Genomic DNA, 20,592 nt, shown 5'->3' on the forward strand with positions numbered 1-20,592 from the left:
AGATTAGGTAGGGCCTGAGTCTAGGTTAACATACAGTGATATCACTCCTATTCAAGTACTAAACATGCCAACCTGAAGTGTAAAACATCCCCTAGGTGTAGTTAAGGCATCAGTTAGGAGTGAACTGAACACTCATGTTATGGGCAATTAGACTTAAAATAAAGTGTGGACAGCAGTAACGTTACTTTTGAAATGTGATGCTGAGTGAGCACACAGGGGAATTAGCTCAAATGGTAGAGCGCTCGCTTAGCATGCGAGAGGTAGCGGGATCGATGCCCGCATTCTCCATTCTAAAATTTGCATACATTTTACTTTTTAACTTGTAATTGCCATGGTTGTTGCAGAGTAAGAACAGAAAAGTCACAGATGGCTTTCAAATTTGGTGTCATTATAACAACTAAAGTGGTTTAATCAAAAGTGTTTAGGTATTCTATAGCACGTGAGAGGAATTTGATTTCTTATGCAATCTCAAAATGAAAATTTCACATCTTCCATTTTCATTTCGTCTTATTTTACTTGACATTCTTTCCTCTGAAGGATGTATAAAAGTGAAGTTCCTTGCAAAACAAGAGCAGAGGAATATCCAGAAACAGTTTTCCTTAATAAAAAATGATGAGTCTGCATACCATATTTAAGTGGGAGCCCGGCTAGCTCAGTCGGTAGAGCATGAGACTCTTAATCTCAGGGTCGTGGGTTTGAGCCCCACGTTGGGCGAAAACGAGTATTTTTTGCTGGATGATAGCATTGGCTCTCATAATATGGTGATTAATCTTGCATTAGACATGCACTAACTCCTAAAAATTGTATCTCCCTTGGTTACTCATTCATGAGAAATGTATCTCCAAGATTAGGTAGGGCCTGAGTCTAGGTTAACATACAGTGATATCACTCCTATTCAAGTACTAAACATGCCAACCTGAAGTGTAAAACATCCCCTAGGTGTAGTTAAGGCATCAGTTAGGAGTGAACTGAACACTCATGTTATGGGCAATTAGACTTAAAATAAAGTGTGGACAGCAGTAACGTTACTTTTGAAATGTGATGCTGAGTGAGCACACAGGGGAATTAGCTCAAATGGTAGAGCGCTCGCTTAGCATGCGAGAGGTAGAGGCATCGATGCCCGCATTCTCCATTCTAAAATTTGCATACATTTTTCTTTTTAACTTGTAATTGCCATGGTTGTTGCAGAGTAAGAACAGAAAAGTCACAGATGGCTTTCAAATTTGGTGTCATTATAACAACTAAAGTGGTTTAATCAAAAGTGTTTAGGTATTCTATAGCACGTGAGAGGAATTTGATTTCTTATGCAATCTCAAAATGAAAATTTCACATCTTCCATTTTCATTTCGTCTTATTTTACTTGACATTCTTTCCTCTGAAGGATGTATAAAAGTGAAGTTCCTTGCAAAACAAGAGCAGAGGAATATCCAGAAACAGTTTTCCTTAATAAAAAATGATGAGTCTGCATACCATATTTAAGTGGGAGCCCGGCTAGCTCAGTCGGTAGAGCATGAGACTCTTAATCTCAGGGTCGTGGGTTCGAACCCCACGTTGGGCGAAAACGAGTATTTTTTGCTGGATGATAGCATTGGCTCTCATAATATGGTGATTAATCTTGCATTAGACATGCACTAACTCCTAAAAATTGTATCTCCCTTGGTTACTCATTCATGAGAAATGTATCTCCAAGATTAGGTAGGGCCTGAGTCTAGGTTAACATACAGTGATATCACTCCTATTCAAGTACTAAACATGCCAACCTGAAGTGTAAAACATCCCCTAGGTGTAGTTAAGGCATCAGTTAGGAGTGAACTGAACACTCATGTTATGGGCAATTAGACTTAAAATAAAGTGTGGACAGCAGTAACGTTACTTTTGAAATGTGATGCTGAGTGAGCACACAGGGGAATTAGCTCAAATGGTAGAGCGCTCGCTTAGCATGCGAGAGGTAGCGGGATCGATGCCCGCATTCTCCATTCTAAAATTTGCATACATTTTACTTTTTAACTTGTAATTGCCATGGTTGTTGCAGAGTAAGAACAGAAAAGTCACAGATGGCTTTCAAATTTGGTGTCATTATAACAACTAAAGTGGTTTAATCAAAAGTGTTTAGGTATTCTATAGCACGTGAGAGGAATTTGATTTCTTATGCAATCTCAAAATGAAAATTTCACACCTTCCATTTTCATTTCGTCTTATTTTACTTGACATTCTTTCCTCTGAAGGATGTATAAAAGTGAAGTTCCTTGCAAAACAAGAGCAGAGGAATATCCAGAAACGGTTTTCCTTAATAAAAAATGATGAGTCTGCATACCATATTTAAGTGGGAGCCCGGCTAGCTCAGTCGGTAGAGCATGAGACTCTTATTCTCAGGGTCGTGGGTTCGAGCCTCACGTTGGGCGAAAACGAGTAGTTTTTTGCTGGATGATTGCATTGGCTCTCATAATATGGTGATTAATCTTGCATTAGACATGCACTAACTCCTAAAAATTGTATCTCCCTTGGTTACTCATTCATGAGAAATGTATCTCCAAGATTAGGTAGGGCCTGAGTCTAGGTTAACATACAGTGATATCACTCCTATTCAAGTACTAAACATGCCAACCTGAAGTGTAAAACATCCCCTAGGTGTAGTTAAGGCATCAGTTAGGAGTGAACTGAACACTCATGTTATGGGCAATTAGACTTAAAATAAAGTGTGGACAGCAGTAACGTTACTTTTGAAATGTGATGCTGAGTGAGCACACAGGGTAATTAGCTCAAATGGTAGAGCGCTCGCTTAGCATGCGAGAGGTAGCGGGATCGATGCCCGCATTCTCCATTCTAAAATTTGCATACATTTTACTTTTTAACTTGTAATTGCCATGGTTGTTGCAGAGTAAGAACAGAAAAGTCACAGATGGCTTTCAAATTATGTGTCATTATAACAACTAAAGTGGTTTAATCAAAAGTGTTTAGGTATTCTATAGCACGTGAGAGGAATTTGATTTCTTATGCAATCTCAAAATGAAAATTTCACACCTTCCATTTTCATTTCGTCTTATTTTACTTGACATTCTTTCCTCTGAAGGATGTATAAAAGTGAAGTTCCTTGCAAAACAAGAGCAGAGGAATATCCAGAAACAGTTTTCCTTAATAAAAAATGATGAGTCTGCATACCATATTTAAGTGGGAGCCCGGCTAGCTCAGTCGGTAGAGCATGAGACTCTTAATCTCAGGGTCGTGGGTTCGAGCCCCACGTTGGGCGAAAACGAGTATTTTTTGCTGGATGATAGCATTGGCTCTCATAATATGGTGATTAATCTTGCATTAGACATGCACTAACTCCTAAAAGTTGTATCTCCCTTGGTTACTCATTCATGAGAAATGTATCTCCGAGATTAGGTAGGGCCTGAGTCTAGGTTAACATACAGTGATATCACTCCTATTCAAGTACTAAACATGCCAACCTGAAGTGTAAAACATCCCCTAGGTGTAGTTAAGGCATCAGTGAGGAGTGAACTGAACACTCATGTTATGGGCAATTAGACTTAAAATACAGTGTGGACAGCAGTAACGTTACTTTTGAAATGTGATGCTGAGTGAGCACACAGGGGAATTAGCTCAAATGGTAGAGCGCTCGCTTAGCATACGAGAGGTAGCGGGATCGATGCCCGCATTCTCCATTCTAAAATTTGCATACATTTTACTTTTTAACTTGTAATTGCCATGGTTGTTGCAGAGTAAGAACATGAAAGTCACAGATGGCTTTCAAATTTGGTGTCATTATAACAACTAAAGTGGTTTAATCAAAAGTGTTTAGGTATTCTATAGCACGTGAGAGGAATTTGATTTCTTATGCAATCTCAAAATGAAAATTTCACACCTTCCATTTTCATTTCGTCTTATTTTACTTGACATTCTTTCCTCTGAAGGATGTATGAAAGTGAAGTTCCTTGCAAAACAAGAGCAGAGGAATATCCAGAAACGGTTTTCCTTAATAAAAAATGATGAGTCTGCATACCATATTTAAGTGGGAGCCCGGCTAGCTCAGTCGGTAGAGCATGAGACTCTTAATATCAGGGTCGTGGGTTCGAGCCCCACGTTGGGCGAAAACGAGTATTTTTTGCTGGATGATTGCATTGGCTCTCATAATATGGTGATTAATCTTGCATTAGACATGCACTAACTCCTAAAAATTGTATCTCCCTTGGTTACTCATTCATGAGAAATGTATCTCCAAGATTAGGTAGGGCCTGAGTCTAGGTTAACATACAGTGATATCACTCCTATTCAAGTACTAAACATGCCAACCTGAAGTGTAAAACATCCCCTAGGTGTAGTTAAGGCATCAGTTAGGAGTGAACTGAACACTCATGTTATGGGCAATTAGACTTAAAATAAAGTGTGGACAGCAGTAACGTTACTTTTGAAATGTGATGCTGAGTGAGCACACAGGGGAATTAGCTCAAATGGTAGAGCGCTCGCTTAGCATGCGAGAGGTAGCGGGATCGATGCCCGCATTCTCCATTCTAAAATTTGCATACATTTTACTTTTTAACTTGTAATTGCCATGGTTGTTGCAGAGTAAGAACAGAAAAGTCACAGATGGCTTTCAAATTTGGTGTCATTATAACAACTAAAGTGGTTTAATCAAAAGTGTTTAGGTATTCTATAGCACGTGAGAGGAATTTGATTTCTTATGCAATCTCAAAATGAAAATTTCACACCTTCCATTTTCATTTCGTCTTATTTTACTTGACATTCTTTCCTCTGAAGGATGTATAAAAGTGAAGTTCCTTGCAAAACAAGAGCAGAGGAATATCCAGAAACAGTTTTCCTTAATAAAAAATGATGAGTCTGCATACCATATTTAAGTGGGAGCCCGGCTAGCTCAGTCGGTAGAGCATGAGACTCTTAATCTCAGGGTTGTGGGTTCGAGCCCCACGTTGGGCGAAAACGAGTATTTTTTGCTGGATGATAGCATTGGCTCTCATAATATGGTGATTAATCTTGCATTAGACATGCACTAACTCCTAAAAATTGTATCTCCCTTGGTTACTCATTCATGAGAAATGTATCTCCAAGATTAGGTAGGGCCTGAGTCTAGGTTAACATACAGTGATATCACTCCTATTCAAGTACTAAACATGCCAACCTGAAGTGTAAAACATCCCCTAGGTGTAGTTAAGGCATCAGTTAGGAGTGAACTGAACACTCATGTTATGGGCAATTAGACTTAAAATAAAGTGTGGACAGCAGTAACGTTACTTTTGAAATGTGATGCTGAGTGAGCACACAGGGGAAATAGCTCAAATGGTAGAGCGCTCGCTTAGCATGCGAGAGGTAGCGGGATCGATGCCTGCGTTCTCCATTCTAAAATTTGCATACATTTTACTTTTTAACTTGTAATTGCCACGGTTGTTGCAGAGTAAGAACAGAAAAGTCACAGATGGCTTTCAAATTTGGTGTCATTATAACAACTAAAGTGGTTTAATCAAAAGTGTTTAGGTATTCTATAGCACGTGAGAGGAATTTGATTTCTTATGCAATCTCAAAATGAAAATTTCACATCTTCCATTTTCATTTCGTCTTATTTTACTTGACATTCTTTCCTCTGAAGGATGTATAAAAGTGAAGTTCCTTGCAAAACAAGAGCAGAGGAATATCCAGAAACAGTTTTCCTTAATAAAAAATGATGAGTCTGCATACCATATTTAAGTGGGAGCCCGGCTAGCTCAGTCGGTAGAGCATGAGACTCTTAATCTCAGGGTCGTGGGTTCGAGCCCCACGTTGGGCGAAAACGAGTATTTTTTGCTGGATGATAGCATTGGCTCTCATAATATGGTGATTAATCTTGCATTAGACATGCACTAACTCCTAAAAGTTGTATCTCCCTTGGTTACTCATTCATGAGAAATGTATCTCCGAGATTAGGTAGGGCCTGAGTCTAGGTTAACATACAGTGATATCACTCCTATTCAAGTACTAAACATGCCAACCTGAAGTGTAAAACATCCCCTAGGTGTAGTTAAGGCATCAGTGAGGAGTGAACTGAACACTCATGTTATGGGCAATTAGACTTAAAATACAGTGTGGACAGCAGTAACGTTACTTTTGAAATGTGATGCTGAGTGAGCACACAGGGGAATTAGCTCAAATGGTAGAGCGCTCGCTTAGCATACGAGAGGTAGCGGGATCGATGCCCGCATTCTCCATTCTAAAATTTGCATACATTTTACTTTTTAACTTGTAATTGCCATGGTTGTTGCAGAGTAAGAACATGAAAGTCACAGATGGCTTTCAAATTTGGTGTCATTATAACAACTAAAGTGGTTTAATCAAAAGTGTTTAGGTATTCTATAGCACGTGAGAGGAATTTGATTTCTTATGCAATCTCAAAATGAAAATTTCACACCTTCCATTTTCATTTCGTCTTATTTTACTTGACATTCTTTCCTCTGAAGGATGTATGAAAGTGAAGTTCCTTGCAAAACAAGAGCAGAGGAATATCCAGAAACGGTTTTCCTTAATAAAAAATGATGAGTCTGCATACCATATTTAAGTGGGAGCCCGGCTAGCTCAGTCGGTAGAGCATGAGACTCTTAATATCAGGGTCGTGGGTTCGAGCCCCACGTTGGGCGAAAACGAGTATTTTTTGCTGGATGATTGCATTGGCTCTCATAATATGGTGATTAATCTTGCATTAGACATGCACTAACTCCTAAAAATTGTATCTCCCTTGGTTACTCATTCATGAGAAATGTATCTCCAAGATTAGGTAGGGCCTGAGTCTAGGTTAACATACAGTGATATCACTCCTATTCAAGTACTAAACATGCCAACCTGAAGTGTAAAACATCCCCTAGGTGTAGTTAAGGCATCAGTTAGGAGTGAACTGAACACTCATGTTATGGGCAATTAGACTTAAAATAAAGTGTGGACAGCAGTAACGTTACTTTTGAAATGTGATGCTGAGTGAGCACACAGGGGAATTAGCTCAAATGGTAGAGCGCTCGCTTAGCATGCGAGAGGTAGCGGGATCGATGCCCGCATTCTCCATTCTAAAATTTGCATACATTTTACTTTTTAACTTGTAATTGCCATGGTTGTTGCAGAGTAAGAACAGAAAAGTCACAGATGGCTTTCAAATTTGGTGTCATTATAACAACTAAAGTGGTTTAATCAAAAGTGTTTAGGTATTCTATAGCACGTGAGAGGAATTTGATTTCTTATGCAATCTCAAAATGAAAATTTCACACCTTCCATTTTCATTTCGTCTTATTTTACTTGACATTCTTTCCTCTGAAGGATGTATAAAAGTGAAGTTCCTTGCAAAACAAGAGCAGAGGAATATCCAGAAACAGTTTTCCTTAATAAAAAATGATGAGTCTGCATACCATATTTAAGTGGGAGCCCGGCTAGCTCAGTCGGTAGAGCATGAGACTCTTAATCTCAGGGTTGTGGGTTCGAGCCCCACGTTGGGCGAAAACGAGTATTTTTTGCTGGATGATAGCATTGGCTCTCATAATATGGTGATTAATCTTGCATTAGACATGCACTAACTCCTAAAAATTGTATCTCCCTTGGTTACTCATTCATGAGAAATGTATCTCCAAGATTAGGTAGGGCCTGAGTCTAGGTTAACATACAGTGATATCACTCCTATTCAAGTACTAAACATGCCAACCTGAAGTGTAAAACATCCCCTAGGTGTAGTTAAGGCATCAGTTAGGAGTGAACTGAACACTCATGTTATGGGCAATTAGACTTAAAATAAAGTGTGGACAGCAGTAACGTTACTTTTGAAATGTGATGCTGAGTGAGCACACAGGGGAAATAGCTCAAATGGTAGAGCGCTCGCTTAGCATGCGAGAGGTAGCGGGATCGATGCCTGCGTTCTCCATTCTAAAATTTGCATACATTTTACTTTTTAACTTGTAATTGCCACGGTTGTTGCAGAGTAAGAACAGAAAAGTCACAGATGGCTTTCAAATTTGGTGTCATTATAACAACTAAAGTGGTTTAATCAAAAGTGTTTAGGTATTCTATAGCACGTGAGAGGAATTTGATTTCTTATTCAATCTCAAAATGAAAATTTCACACCTTCCATTTTCATTTCGTCTTATTTTACTTGACATTCTTTCCTCTGAAGGATGTATAAAAGTGAAGTTCCTTGCAAAACAAGAGCAGAGGAATATCCAGAAACAGTTTTCCTTAATAAAAAATGATGAGTCTGCATACCATATTTAAGTGGGAGCCCGGCTAGCTCAGTCGGTAGAGCATGAGACTCTTAATCTCAGGGTCGTGGGTTCGAGCCCCACGTTGGGCGAAAACGAGTATTTTTTGCTGGATGATAGCATTGGCTCTCATAATATGGTGATTAATCTTGCATTAGACATGCACTAACTCCTAAAAATTGTATCTCCCTTGGTTACTCATTCATGAGAAATGTATCTCCAAGATTAGGTAGGGCCTGAGTCTAGGTTAACATACAGTGATATCACTCCTATTCAAGTACTAAACATGCCAACCTGAAGTGTAAAACATCCCCTAGGTGTAGTTAAGGCATCAGTTAGGAGTGAACTGAACACTCATGTTATGGGCAATTAGACTTAAAATAAAGTGTGGACAGCAGTAACGTTACTTTTGAAATGTGATGCTGAGTGAGCACACAGGGGAATTAGCTCAAATGGTAGAGCGCTCGCTTAGCATGCGAGAGGTAGCGGGATCGATGCCCGCATTCTCCATTCTAAAATTTGCATACATTTTACTTTTTAACTTGTAATTGCCATGGTTGTTGCAGAGTAAGAACAGAAAAGTCACAGATGGCTTTCAAATTTGGTGTCATTATAACAACTAAAGTGGTTTAATCAAAAGTGTTTAGGTATTCTATAGCACGTGAGAGGAATTTGATTTCTTATGCAATCTCAAAATGAAAATTTCACACCTTCCATTTTCATTTCGTCTTATTTTACTTGACATTCTTTCCTCTGAAGGATGTATAAAAGTGAAGTTCCTTGCAAAACAAGAGCAGAGGAATATCCAGAAACGGTTTTCCTTAATAAAAAATGATGAGTCTGCATACCATATTTAAGTGGGAGCCCGGCTAGCTCAGTCGGTAGAGCATGAGACTCTTATTCTCAGGGTCGTGGGTTCGAGCCTCACGTTGGGCGAAAACGAGTAGTTTTTTGCTGGATGATTGCATTGGCTCTCATAATATGGTGATTAATCTTGCATTAGACATGCACTAACTCCTAAAAATTGTATCTCCCTTGGTTACTCATTCATGAGAAATGTATCTCCAAGATTAGGTAGGGCCTGAGTCTAGGTTAACATACAGTGATATCACTCCTATTCAAGTACTAAACATGCCAACCTGAAGTGTAAAACATCCCCTAGGTGTAGTTAAGGCATCAGTTAGGAGTGAACTGAACACTCATGTTATGGGCAATTAGACTTAAAATAAAGTGTGGACAGCAGTAACGTTACTTTTGAAATGTGATGCTGAGTGAGCACACAGGGGAATTAGCTCAAATGGTAGAGCGCTCGCTTAGCATGCGAGAGGTAGAGGGATCGATGCCCGCATTCTCCATTCTAAAATTTGCATACATTTTACTTTTTAACTTGTAATTGCCATGGTTGTTGCAGAGTAAGAACAGAAAAGTCACAGATGGCTTTCAAATTTGGTGTCATTATAACAACTAAAGTGGTTTAATCAAAAGTGTTTAGGTATTCTATAGCACGTGAGAGGAATTTGATTTCTTATGCAATCTCAAAATGAAAATTTCACACCTTCCATTTTCATTTCGTCTTATTTTACTTGACATTCTTTCCTCTGAAGGATGTATAAAAGTGAAGTTCCTTGCAAAACAAGAGCAGAGGAATATCCAGAAACAGTTTTCCTTCATAAAAAATGATGAGTCTGCATACCATATTTAAGTGGGAGCCCGGCTAGCTCAGTCGGTAGAGCATGAGACTCTTAATCTCAGGGTCGTGGGTTCGAGCCCCACGTTGGGCGAAAACGAGTATTTTTTGCTGGATGATAGCATTGGCTCTCATAATATGGTGATTAATCTTGCATTAGACATGCACTAACTCCTAAAAATGGTATCTCCCTTGGTTACTCATTCATGAGAAATGTATCTCCAAGATTAGGTAGGGCCTGAGTCTAGGTTAACATACAGTGATATCACTCCTATTCAAGTACTAAACATGCCAACCTGAAGTGTAAAACATCCCCTAGGTGTAGTTAAGGCATCAGTTAGGAGTGAACTGAACACTCATGTTATGGGCAATTAGACTTAAAATACAGTGTGGACAGCAGTAACGTTACTTTTGAAATGTGATGCTGAGTGAGCACACAGGGGAATTAGCTCAAATGGTAGAGCGCTCGCTTAGCATACGAGAGGTAGCGGGATCGATGCCCCCATTCTCCATTTTAAAATGTGCATACATTTTACTTTTTAACTTGTAATTGCCATGGTTGTTGCAGAGTAAGAACAGAAAAGTCACAGATGGCTTTCAAATTTGGTGTCATTATAACAACTAAAGTGGTTTAATCAAAAGTGTTTAGGTATTCTATAGCACGTGAGAGGAATTTGATTTCTTATGCAATCTCAAAATGAAAATTTCACACCTTCCATTTTCATTTCGTCTTATTTTACTTGACATTCTTTCCTCTGAAGGATGTATGAAAGTGAAGTTCCTTGCAAAACAAGAGCAGAGGAATATCCAGAAACGGTTTTCCTTAATAAAAAATGATGAGTCTGCATACCATATTTAAGTGGGAGCCCGGCTAGCTCAGTCGGTAGAGCATGAGACTCTTAATATCAGGGTCGTGGGTTCGAGCCCCACGTTGGGCGAAAACGAGTATTTTTTGCTGGATGATTGCATTGGCTCTCATAATATGGTGATTAATCTTGCATTAGACATGCACTAACTCCTAAAAATTGTATCTCCCTTGGTTACTCATTCATGAGAAATGTATCTCCAAGATTAGGTAGGGCCTGAGTCTAGGTTAACATACAGTGATATCACTCCTATTCAAGTACTAAACATGCCAACCTGAAGTGTAAAACATCCCCTAGGTGTAGTTAAGGCATCAGTTAGGAGTGAACTGAACACTCATGTTATGGGCAATTAGACTTAAAATAAAGTGTGGACAGCAGTAACGTTACTTTTGAAATGTGATGCTGAGTGAGCACACAGGGGAATTAGCTCAAATGGTAGAGCGCTCGCTTAGCATGCGAGAGGTAGCGGGATCGATGCCCGCATTCTCCATTCTAAAATTTGCATACATTTTACTTTTTAACTTGTAATTGCCATGGTTGTTGCAGAGTAAGAACAGAAAAGTCACAGATGGCTTTCAAATTTGGTGTCATTATAACAACTAAAGTGGTTTAATCAAAAGTGTTTAGGTATTCTATAGCACGTGAGAGGAATTTGATTTCTTATGCAATCTCAAAATGAAAATTTCACACCTTCCATTTTCATTTCGTCTTATTTTACTTGACATTCTTTCCTCTGAAGGATGTATAAAAGTGAAGTTCCTTGCAAAACAAGAGCAGAGGAATATCCAGAAACAGTTTTCCTTAATAAAAAATGATGAGTCTGCATACCATATTTAAGTGGGAGCCCGGCTAGCTCAGTCGGTAGAGCATGAGACTCTTAATCTCAGGGTTGTGGGTTCGAGCCCCACGTTGGGTGAAAACGAGTATTTTTTGCTGGATGATAGCATTGGCTCTCATAATATGGTGATTAATCTTGCATTAGACATGCACTAACTCCTAAAAATTGTATCTCCCTTGGTTACTCATTCATGAGAAATGTATCTCCAAGATTAGGTAGGGCCTGAGTCTAGGTTAACATACAGTGATATCACTCCTATTCAAGTACTAAACATGCCAACCTGAAGTGTAAAACATCCCCTAGGTGTAGTTAAGGCATCAGTTAGGAGTGAACTGAACACTCATGTTATGGGCAATTAGACTTAAAATAAAGTGTGGACAGCAGTAACGTTACTTTTGAAATGTGATGCTGAGTGAGCACACAGGGGAATTAGCTCAAATGGTAGAGCGCTCGCTTAGCATGCGAGAGGTAGAGGGATCGATGCCCGCATTCTCCATTCTAAAATTTGCATACATTTTACTTTTTAACTTGTAATTGCCATGGTTGTTGCAGAGTAAGAACAGAAAAGTCACAGATGGCTTTCAAATTTGGTGTCATTATAACAACTAAAGTGGTTTAATCAAAAGTGTTTAGGTATTCTATAGCACGTGAGAGGAATTTGATTTCTTATGCAATCTCAAAATGAAAATTTCACACCTTCCATTTTCATTTCGTCTTATTTTACTTGACATTCTTTCCTCTGAAGGATGTATAAAAGTGAAGTTCCTTGCAAAACAAGAGCAGAGGAATATCCAGAAACAGTTTTCCTTCATAAAAAATGATGAGTCTGCATACCATATTTAAGTGGGAGCCCGGCTAGCTCAGTCGGTAGAGCATGAGACTCTTAATCTCAGGGTCGTGGGTTCGAGCCCCACGTTGGGCGAAAACGAGTATTTTTTGCTGGATGATAGCATTGGCTCTCATAATATGGTGATTAATCTTGCATTAGACATGCACTAACTCCTAAAAATTGTATCTCCCTTGGTTACTCATTCATGAGAAATGTATCTCCAAGATTAGGTAGGGCCTGAGTCTAGGTTAACATACAGTGATATCACTCCTATTCAAGTACTAAACATGCCAACCTGAAGTGTAAAACATCCCCTAGGTGTAGTTAAGGCATCAGTTAGGAGTGAACTGAACACTCATGTTATGGGCAATTAGACTTAAAATACAGTGTGGACAGCAGTAACGTTACTTTTGAAATGTGATGCTGAGTGAGCACACAGGGGAATTAGCTCAAATGGTAGAGTGCTCGCTTAGCATACGAGAGGTAGCGGGATCGATGCCCCCATTCTCCATTTTAAAATTTGCATACATTTTACTTTTTAACTTGTAATTGCCATGGTTGTTGCAGAGTAAGAACAGAAAAGTCACAGATGGCTTTCAAATTTGGTGTCATTATAACAACTAAAGTGGTTTAATCAAAAGTGTTTAGGTATTCTATAGCACGTGAGAGGAATTTGATTTCTTATGCAATCTCAAAATGAAAATTTCACACCTTCCATTTTCATTTCGTCTTATTTTACTTGACATTCTTTCCTCTGAAGGATGTATGAAAGTGAAGTTCCTTGCAAAACAAGAGCAGAGGAATATCCAGAAACGGTTTTCCTTAATAAAAAATGATGAGTCTGCATACCATATTTAAGTGGGAGCCCGGCTAGCTCAGTCGGTAGAGCATGAGACTCTTAATATCAGGGTCGTGGGTTCGAGCCCCACGTTGGGCGAAAACGAGTATTTTTTGCTGGATGATTGCATTGGCTCTCATAATATGGTGATTAATCTTGCATTAGACATGCACTAACTCCTAAAAATTGTATCTCCCTTGGTTACTCATTCATGAGAAATGTATCTCCAAGATTAGGTAGGGCCTGAGTCTAGGTTAACATACAGTGATATCACTCCTATTCAAGTACTAAACATGCCAACCTGAAGTGTAAAACATCCCCTAGGTGTAGTTAAGGCATCAGTTAGGAGTGAACTGAACACTCATGTTATGGGCAATTAGACTTAAAATAAAGTGTGGACAGCAGTAACGTTACTTTTGAAATGTGATGCTGAGTGAGCACACAGGGGAATTAGCTCAAATGGTAGAGCGCTCGCTTAGCATGCGAGAGGTAGCGGGATCGATGCCCGCATTCTCCATTCTAAAATTTGCATACATTTTACTTTTTAACTTGTAATTGCCATGGTTGTTGCAGAGTAAGAACAGAAAAGTCACAGATGGCTTTCAAATTTGGTGTCATTATAACAACTAAAGTGGTTTAATCAAAAGTGTTTAGGTATTCTATAGCACGTGAGAGGAATTTGATTTCTTATGCAATCTCAAAATGAAAATTTCACACCTTCCATTTTCATTTCGTCTTATTTTACTTGACATTCTTTCCTCTGAAGGATGTATAAAAGTGAAGTTCCTTGCAAAACAAGAGCAGAGGAATATCCAGAAACAGTTTTCCTTAATAAAAAATGATGAGTCTGCATACCATCTTTAAGTGGGAGCCCGGCTAGCTCAGTCGGTAGAGCATGAGACTCTTAATCTCAGGGTTGTGGGTTCGAGCCCCACGTTGGGTGAAAACGAGTATTTTTTGCTGGATGATAGCATTGGCTCTCATAATATGGTGATTAATCTTGCATTAGACATGCACTAACTCCTAAAAATTGTATCTCCCTTGGTTACTCATTCATGAGAAATGTATCTCCAAGATTAGGTAGGGCCTGAGTCTAGGTTAACATACAGTGATATCACTCCTATTCAAGTACTAAACATGCCAACCTGAAGTGTAAAACATCCCCTAGGTGTAGTTAAGGCATCAGTTAGGAGTGAACTGAACACTCATGTTATGGGCAATTAGACTTAAAATACAGTGTGGACAGCAGTAACGTTACTTTTGAAATGTGATGCTGAGTGAGCACACAGGGGAATTAGCTCAAATGGTAGAGCGCTCGCTTAGCATACGAGAGGTAGCGGGATCGATGCCCCCATTCTCCATTTTAAAATTTGCATACATTTTACTTTTTAACTTGTAATTGCCATGGTTGTTGCAGAGTAAGAACAGAAAAGTCACAGATGGCTTTCAAATTTGGTGTCATTATAACAACTAAAGTGGTTTAATCAAAAGTGTTTAGGTATTCTATAGCACGTGAGAGGAATTTGATTTCTTATGCAATCTCAAAATGAAAATTTCACACCTTCCATTTTCATTTCGTCTTATTTTACTTGACATTCTTTCCTCTGAAGGATGTATGAAAGTGAAGTTCCTTGCAAAACAAGAGCAGAGGAATATCCAGAAACGGTTTTCCTTAATAAAAAATGATGAGTCTGCATACCATATTTAAGTGGGAGCCCGGCTAGCTCAGTCGGTAGAGCATGAGACTCTTAATATCAGGGTCGTGGGTTCGAGCCCCACGTTGGGCGAAAACGAGTATTTTTTGCTGGATGATTGCATTGGCTCTCATAATATGGTGATTAATCTTGCATTAGACATGCACTAACTCCTAAAAATTGTATCTCCCTTGGTTACTCATTCATGAGAAATGTATCTCCAAGATTAGGTAGGGCCTGAGTCTAGGTTAACATACAGTGATATCACTCCTATTCAAGTACTAAACATGCCAACCTGAAGTGTAAAACATCCCCTAGGTGTAGTTAAGGCATCAGTTAGGAGTGAACTGAACACTCATGTTATGGGCAATTAGACTTAAAATAAAGTGTGGACAGCAGTAACGTTACTTTTGAAATGTGATGCTGAGTGAGCACACAGGGGAATTAGCTCAAATGGTAGAGCGCTCGCTTAGCATGCGAGAGGTAGCGGGATCGATGCCCGCATTCTCCATTCTAAAATTTGCATACATTTTACTTTTTAACTTGTAATTGCCATGGTTGTTGCAGAGTAAGAACAGAAAAGTCACAGATGGCTTTCAAATTTGGTGTCATTATAACAACTAAAGTGGTTTAATCAAAAGTGTTTAGGTATTCTATAGCACGTGAGAGGAATTTGATTTCTTATGCAATCTCAAAATGAAAATTTCACACCTTCCATTTTCATTTCGTCTTATTTTACTTGACATTCTTTCCTCTGAAGGATGTATAAAAGTGAAGTTCCTTGCAAAACAAGAGCAGAGGAATATCCAGAAACAGTTTTCCTTAATAAAAAATGATGAGTCTGCATACCATATTTAAGTGGGAGCCCGGCTAGCTCAGTCGGTAGAGCATGAGACTCTTAATCTCAGGGTTGTGGGTTCGAGCCCCACGTTGGGTGAAAACGAGTATTTTTTGCTGGATGATAGCATTGGCTCTCATAATATGGTGATTAATCTTGCATTAGACATGCACTAACTCCTAAAAATTGTATCTCCCTTGGTTACTCATTCATGAGAAATGTATCTCCAAGATTAGGTAGGGCCTGAGTCTAGGTTAACATACAGTGATATCACTCCTATTCAAGTACTAAACATGCCAACCTGAAGTGTAAAACATCCCCTAGGTGTAGTTAAGGCATCAGTTAGGAGTGAACTGAACACTCATGTTATGGGCAATTAGACTTAAAATACAGTGTGGACAGCAGTAACGTTACTTTTGAAATGTGATGCTGAGTGAGCACACAGGGGAATTAGCTCAAATGGTAGAGCGCTCGCTTAGCATACGAGAGGTAGCGGGATCGATGCCCCCATTCTCCATTTTAAAATGTGCATACATTTTACTTTTTAACTTGTAATTGCCATGGTTGTTGCAGAGTAAGAACAGAAAAGTCACAGATGGCTTTCAAATTTGGTGTCATTATAACAACTAAAGTGGTTTAATCAAAAGTGTTTAGGTATTCTATAGCACGTGAGAGGAATTTGATTTCTTATGCAATCTCAAAATGAAAATTTCACACCTTCCATTTTCATTTCGTCTTATTTTACTTGACATTCTTTCCTCTGAAGGATGTATGAAAGTGAAGTTCCTTGCAAAACAAGAGCAGAGGAATATCCAGAAACGGTTTTCCTTAATAAAAAATGATGAGTCTGCATACCATATTTAAGTGGGAGCCCGGCTAGCTCAGTCGGTAGAGCATGAGACTCTTAATATCAGGGTCGTGGGTTCGAGCCCCACGTTGGGCGAAAACGAGTATTTTTTGCTGGATGATTGCATTGGCTCTCATAATATGGTGATTAATCTTGCATTAGACATGCACTAACTCCTAAAAATTGTATCTCCCTTGGTTACTCATTCATGAGAAATGTATCTCCAAGATTAGGTAGGGCCTGAGTCTAGGTTAACATACAGTGATATCACTCCTATTCAAGTACTAAACATGCCAACCTGAAGTGTAAAACATCCCCTAGGTGTAGTTAAGGCATCAGTTAGGAGTGAACTGAACACTCATGTTATGGGCAATTAGACTTAAAATAAAGTGTGGACAGCAGTAACGTTACTTTTGAAATGTGATGCTGAGTGAGCACACAGGGGAATTAGCTCAAATGGTAGAGCGCTCGCTTAGCATGCGAGAGGTAGCGGGATCGATGCCCGCATTCTCCATTCTAAAATTTGCATACATTTTACTTTTTAACTTGTAATTGCCATGGTTGTTGCAGAGTAAGAACAGAAAAGTCACAGATGGCTTTCAAATTTGGTGTCATTATAACAACTAAAGTGGTTTAATCAAAAGTGTTTAGGTATTCTATAGCACGTGAGAGGAATTTGATTTCTTATGCAATCTCAAAATGAAAATTTCACACCTTCCATTTTCATTTCGTCTTATTTTACTTGACATTCTTTCCTCTGAAGGATGTATAAAAGTGAAGTTCCTTGCAAAACAAGAGCAGAGGAATATCCAGAAACAGTTTTCCTTAATAAAAAATGATGAGTCTGCATACCATATTTAAGTGGGAGCCCGGCTAGCTCAGTCGGTAGAGCATGAGACTCTTAATCTCAGGGTTGTGGGTTCGAGCCCCACGTTGGGTGAAAACGAGTATTTTTTGCTGGATGATAGCATTGGCTCTCATAATATGGTGATTAATCTTGCATTAGACATGCACTAACTCCTAAAAATTGTATCTCCCTTGGTTACTCATTCATGAGAAATGTATCTCCAAGATTAGGTAGGGCCTGAGTCTAGGTTAACATACAGTGATATCACTCCTATTCAAGTACTAAACATGCCAACCTGAAGTGTAAAACATCCCCTAGGTGTAGTTAAGGCATCAGTTAGGAGTGAACTGAACACTCATGTTATGGGCAATTAGACTTAAAATAAAGTGTGGACAGCAGTAACGTTACTTTTGAAATGTGATGCTGAGTGAGCACACAGGGGAATTAGCTCAAATGGTAGAGCGCTCGCTTAGCATGCGAGAGGTAGCGGGATCGATGCCCGCATTCTCCATTCTAAAATTTGCATACATTTTACTTTTTAACTTGTAATTGCCATGGTTGTTGCAGAGTAAGAACAGAAAAGTCACAGATGGCTTTCAAATTTGGTGTCATTATAACAACTAAAGTGGTTTAATCAAAAGTGTTTAGGTATTCTATAGCACGTGAGAGGAATTTGATTTCTTATGCAATCTCAAAATGAAAATTTCACACCTTCCATTTTCATTTCGTCTTATTTTACTTGACATTCTTTCCTCTGAAGGATGTATAAAAGTGAAGTTCCTTGCAAAACAAGAGCAGAGGAATATCCAGAAACAGTTTTCCTTAATAAAAAATGATGAGTCTGCATACCATATTTAAGTGGGAGCCCGGCTAGCTCAGTCGGTAGAGCATGAGACTCTTAATCTCAGGGTTGTGGGTTCGAGCCCCACGTTGGGTGAAAACGAGTATTTTTTGCTGGATGATAGCATTGGCTCTCATAATATGGTGATTAATCTTGCATTAGACATGCACTAACTCCTAAAAATTGTATCTCCCTTGGTTACTCATTCATGAGAAATGTATCTCCAAGATTAGGTAGGGCCTGAGTCTAGGTTAACATACAGTGATATCACTCCTATTCAAGTACTAAACATGCCAACCTGAAGTGTAAAACATCCCCTAGGTGTAGTTAAGGCATCAGTTAGGAGTGAACTGAACACTCATGTTATGGGCAATTAGACTTAAAATACAGTGTGGACAGCAGTAACGTTACTTTTGAAATGTGATGCTGAGTGAGCACACAGGGGAATTAGCTCAAATGGTAGAGCGCTCGCTTAGCATACGAGAGGTAGCGGGATCGATGCCCCCATTCTCCATTTTAAAATGTGCATACATTTTACTTTTTAACTTGTAATTGCCATGGTTGTTGCAGAGTAAGAACAGAAAAGTCACAGATGGCTTTCAAATTTGGTGTCATTATAACAACTAAAGTGGTTTAATCAAAAGTGTTTAGGTATTCTATAGCACGTGAGAGGAATTTGATTTCTTATGCAATCTCAAAATGAAAATTTCACACCTTCCATTTTCATTTCGTCTTATTTTACTTGACATTCTTTCCTCTGAAGGATGTATGAAAGTGAAGTTCCTTGCAAAACAAGAGCAGAGGAATATCCAGAAACGGTTTTCCTTAATAAAAAATGATGAGTCTGCATACCATATTTAAGTGGGAGCCCGGCTAGCTCAGTCGGTAGAGCATGAGACTCTTAATATCAGGGTCGTGGGTTCGAGCCCCACGTTGGGCGAAAACGAGTATTTTTTGCTGGATGATTGCATTGGCTCTCATAATATGGTGATTAATCTTGCATTAGACATGCACTAACTCCTAAAAATTGTATCTCCCTTGGTTACTCATTCATGAGAAATGTATCTCCAAGATTAGGTAGGGCCTGAGTCTAGGTTAACATACAGTGATATCACTCCTATTCAAGTACTAAACATGCCAACCTGAAGTGTAAAACATCCCCTAGGTGTAGTTAAGGCATCAGTTAGGAGTGAACTGAACACTCATGTTATGGGCAATTAGACTTAAAATAAAGTGTGGACAGCAGTAACGTTACTTTTGAAATGTGATGCTGAGTGAGCACACAGGGGAATTAGCTCAAATGGTAGAGCGCTCGCTTAGCATGCGAGAGGTAGCGGGATCGATGCCCGCATTCTCCATTCTAAAATTTGCATACATTTTACTTTTTAACTTGTAATTGCCATGGTTGTTGCAGAGTAAGAACAGAAAAGTCACAGATGGCTTTCAAATTTGGTGTCATTATAACAACTAAAGTGGTTTAATCAAAAGTGTTTAGGTATTCTATAGCACGTGAGAGGAATTTGATTTCTTATGCAATCTCAAAATGAAAATTTCACACCTTCCATTTTCATTTCGTCTTATTTTACTTGACATTCTTTCCTCTGAAGGATGTATAAAAGTGAAGTTCCTTGCAAAACAAGAGCAGAGGAATATCCAGAAACAGTTTTCCTTAATAAAAAATGATGAGTCTGCATACCATATTTAAGTGGGAGCCCGGCTAGCTCAGTCGGTAGAGCATGAGACTCTTAATCTCAGGGTTGTGGGTTCGAGCCCCACGTTGGGTGAAAACGAGTATTTTTTGCTGGATGATAGCATTGGCTCTCATAATATGGTGATTAATCTTGCATTAGACATGCACTAACTCCTAAAAATTGTATCTCCCTTGGTTACTCATTCATGAGAAATGTATCTCCAAGATTAGGTAGGGCCTGAGTCTAGGTTAACATACAGTGATATCACTCCTATTCAAGTACTAAACATGCCAACCTGAAGTGTAAAACATCCCCTAGGTGTAGTTAAGGCATCAGTTAGGAGTGAACTGAACACTCATGTTATGGGCAATTAGACTTAAAATAAAGTGTGGACAGCAGTAACGTTACTTTTGAAATGTGATGCTGAGTGAGCACACAGGGGAATTAGCTCAAATGGTAGAGCGCTCGCTTAGCATGCGAGAGGTAGAGGGATCGATGCCCGCATTCTCCATTCTAAAATTTGCATACATTTTACTTTTTAACTTGTAATTGCCATG

The 20,592-nt window shown here is 39.0% G+C and overlaps 6 non-coding genes across 6 annotated transcripts; all 6 read left to right on the forward strand.

Annotated features, from left to right (window-relative positions):
* Positions 1-1,485: 1,485 nt before the first annotated feature.
* TRNAK-CUU (transfer RNA lysine (anticodon CUU)) lies at positions 1,486-1,558 on the forward strand. Its single transcript has one exon. It is a non-coding gene; the product is annotated as a tRNA-Lys (tRNA).
* Positions 1,559-3,174: 1,616 nt separating this feature from the next.
* On the forward strand, positions 3,175-3,247 carry TRNAK-CUU (transfer RNA lysine (anticodon CUU)). The gene has a single exon. It is a non-coding gene; the product is annotated as a tRNA-Lys (tRNA).
* A 2,459-nt stretch (positions 3,248-5,706) lies between these two features.
* On the forward strand, positions 5,707-5,779 carry TRNAK-CUU (transfer RNA lysine (anticodon CUU)). The gene has a single exon. It is a non-coding gene; the product is annotated as a tRNA-Lys (tRNA).
* Positions 5,780-8,238: 2,459 nt separating this feature from the next.
* Positions 8,239-8,311, forward strand: TRNAK-CUU (transfer RNA lysine (anticodon CUU)). Its single transcript has one exon. It is a non-coding gene; the product is annotated as a tRNA-Lys (tRNA).
* Positions 8,312-9,927: 1,616 nt separating this feature from the next.
* TRNAK-CUU (transfer RNA lysine (anticodon CUU)) lies at positions 9,928-10,000 on the forward strand. The gene has a single exon. It is a non-coding gene; the product is annotated as a tRNA-Lys (tRNA).
* Positions 10,001-12,459: 2,459 nt separating this feature from the next.
* On the forward strand, positions 12,460-12,532 carry TRNAK-CUU (transfer RNA lysine (anticodon CUU)). Its single transcript has one exon. It is a non-coding gene; the product is annotated as a tRNA-Lys (tRNA).
* The last annotated feature ends 8,060 nt before the right edge of the window (positions 12,533-20,592 follow it).

Source organism: Triturus cristatus, chromosome 4_1 (assembly GCF_964204655.1).
Source record: "Triturus cristatus chromosome 4_1, aTriCri1.1, whole genome shotgun sequence".
Lineage (NCBI taxonomy): Eukaryota > Metazoa > Chordata > Amphibia > Caudata > Salamandridae > Triturus > Triturus cristatus.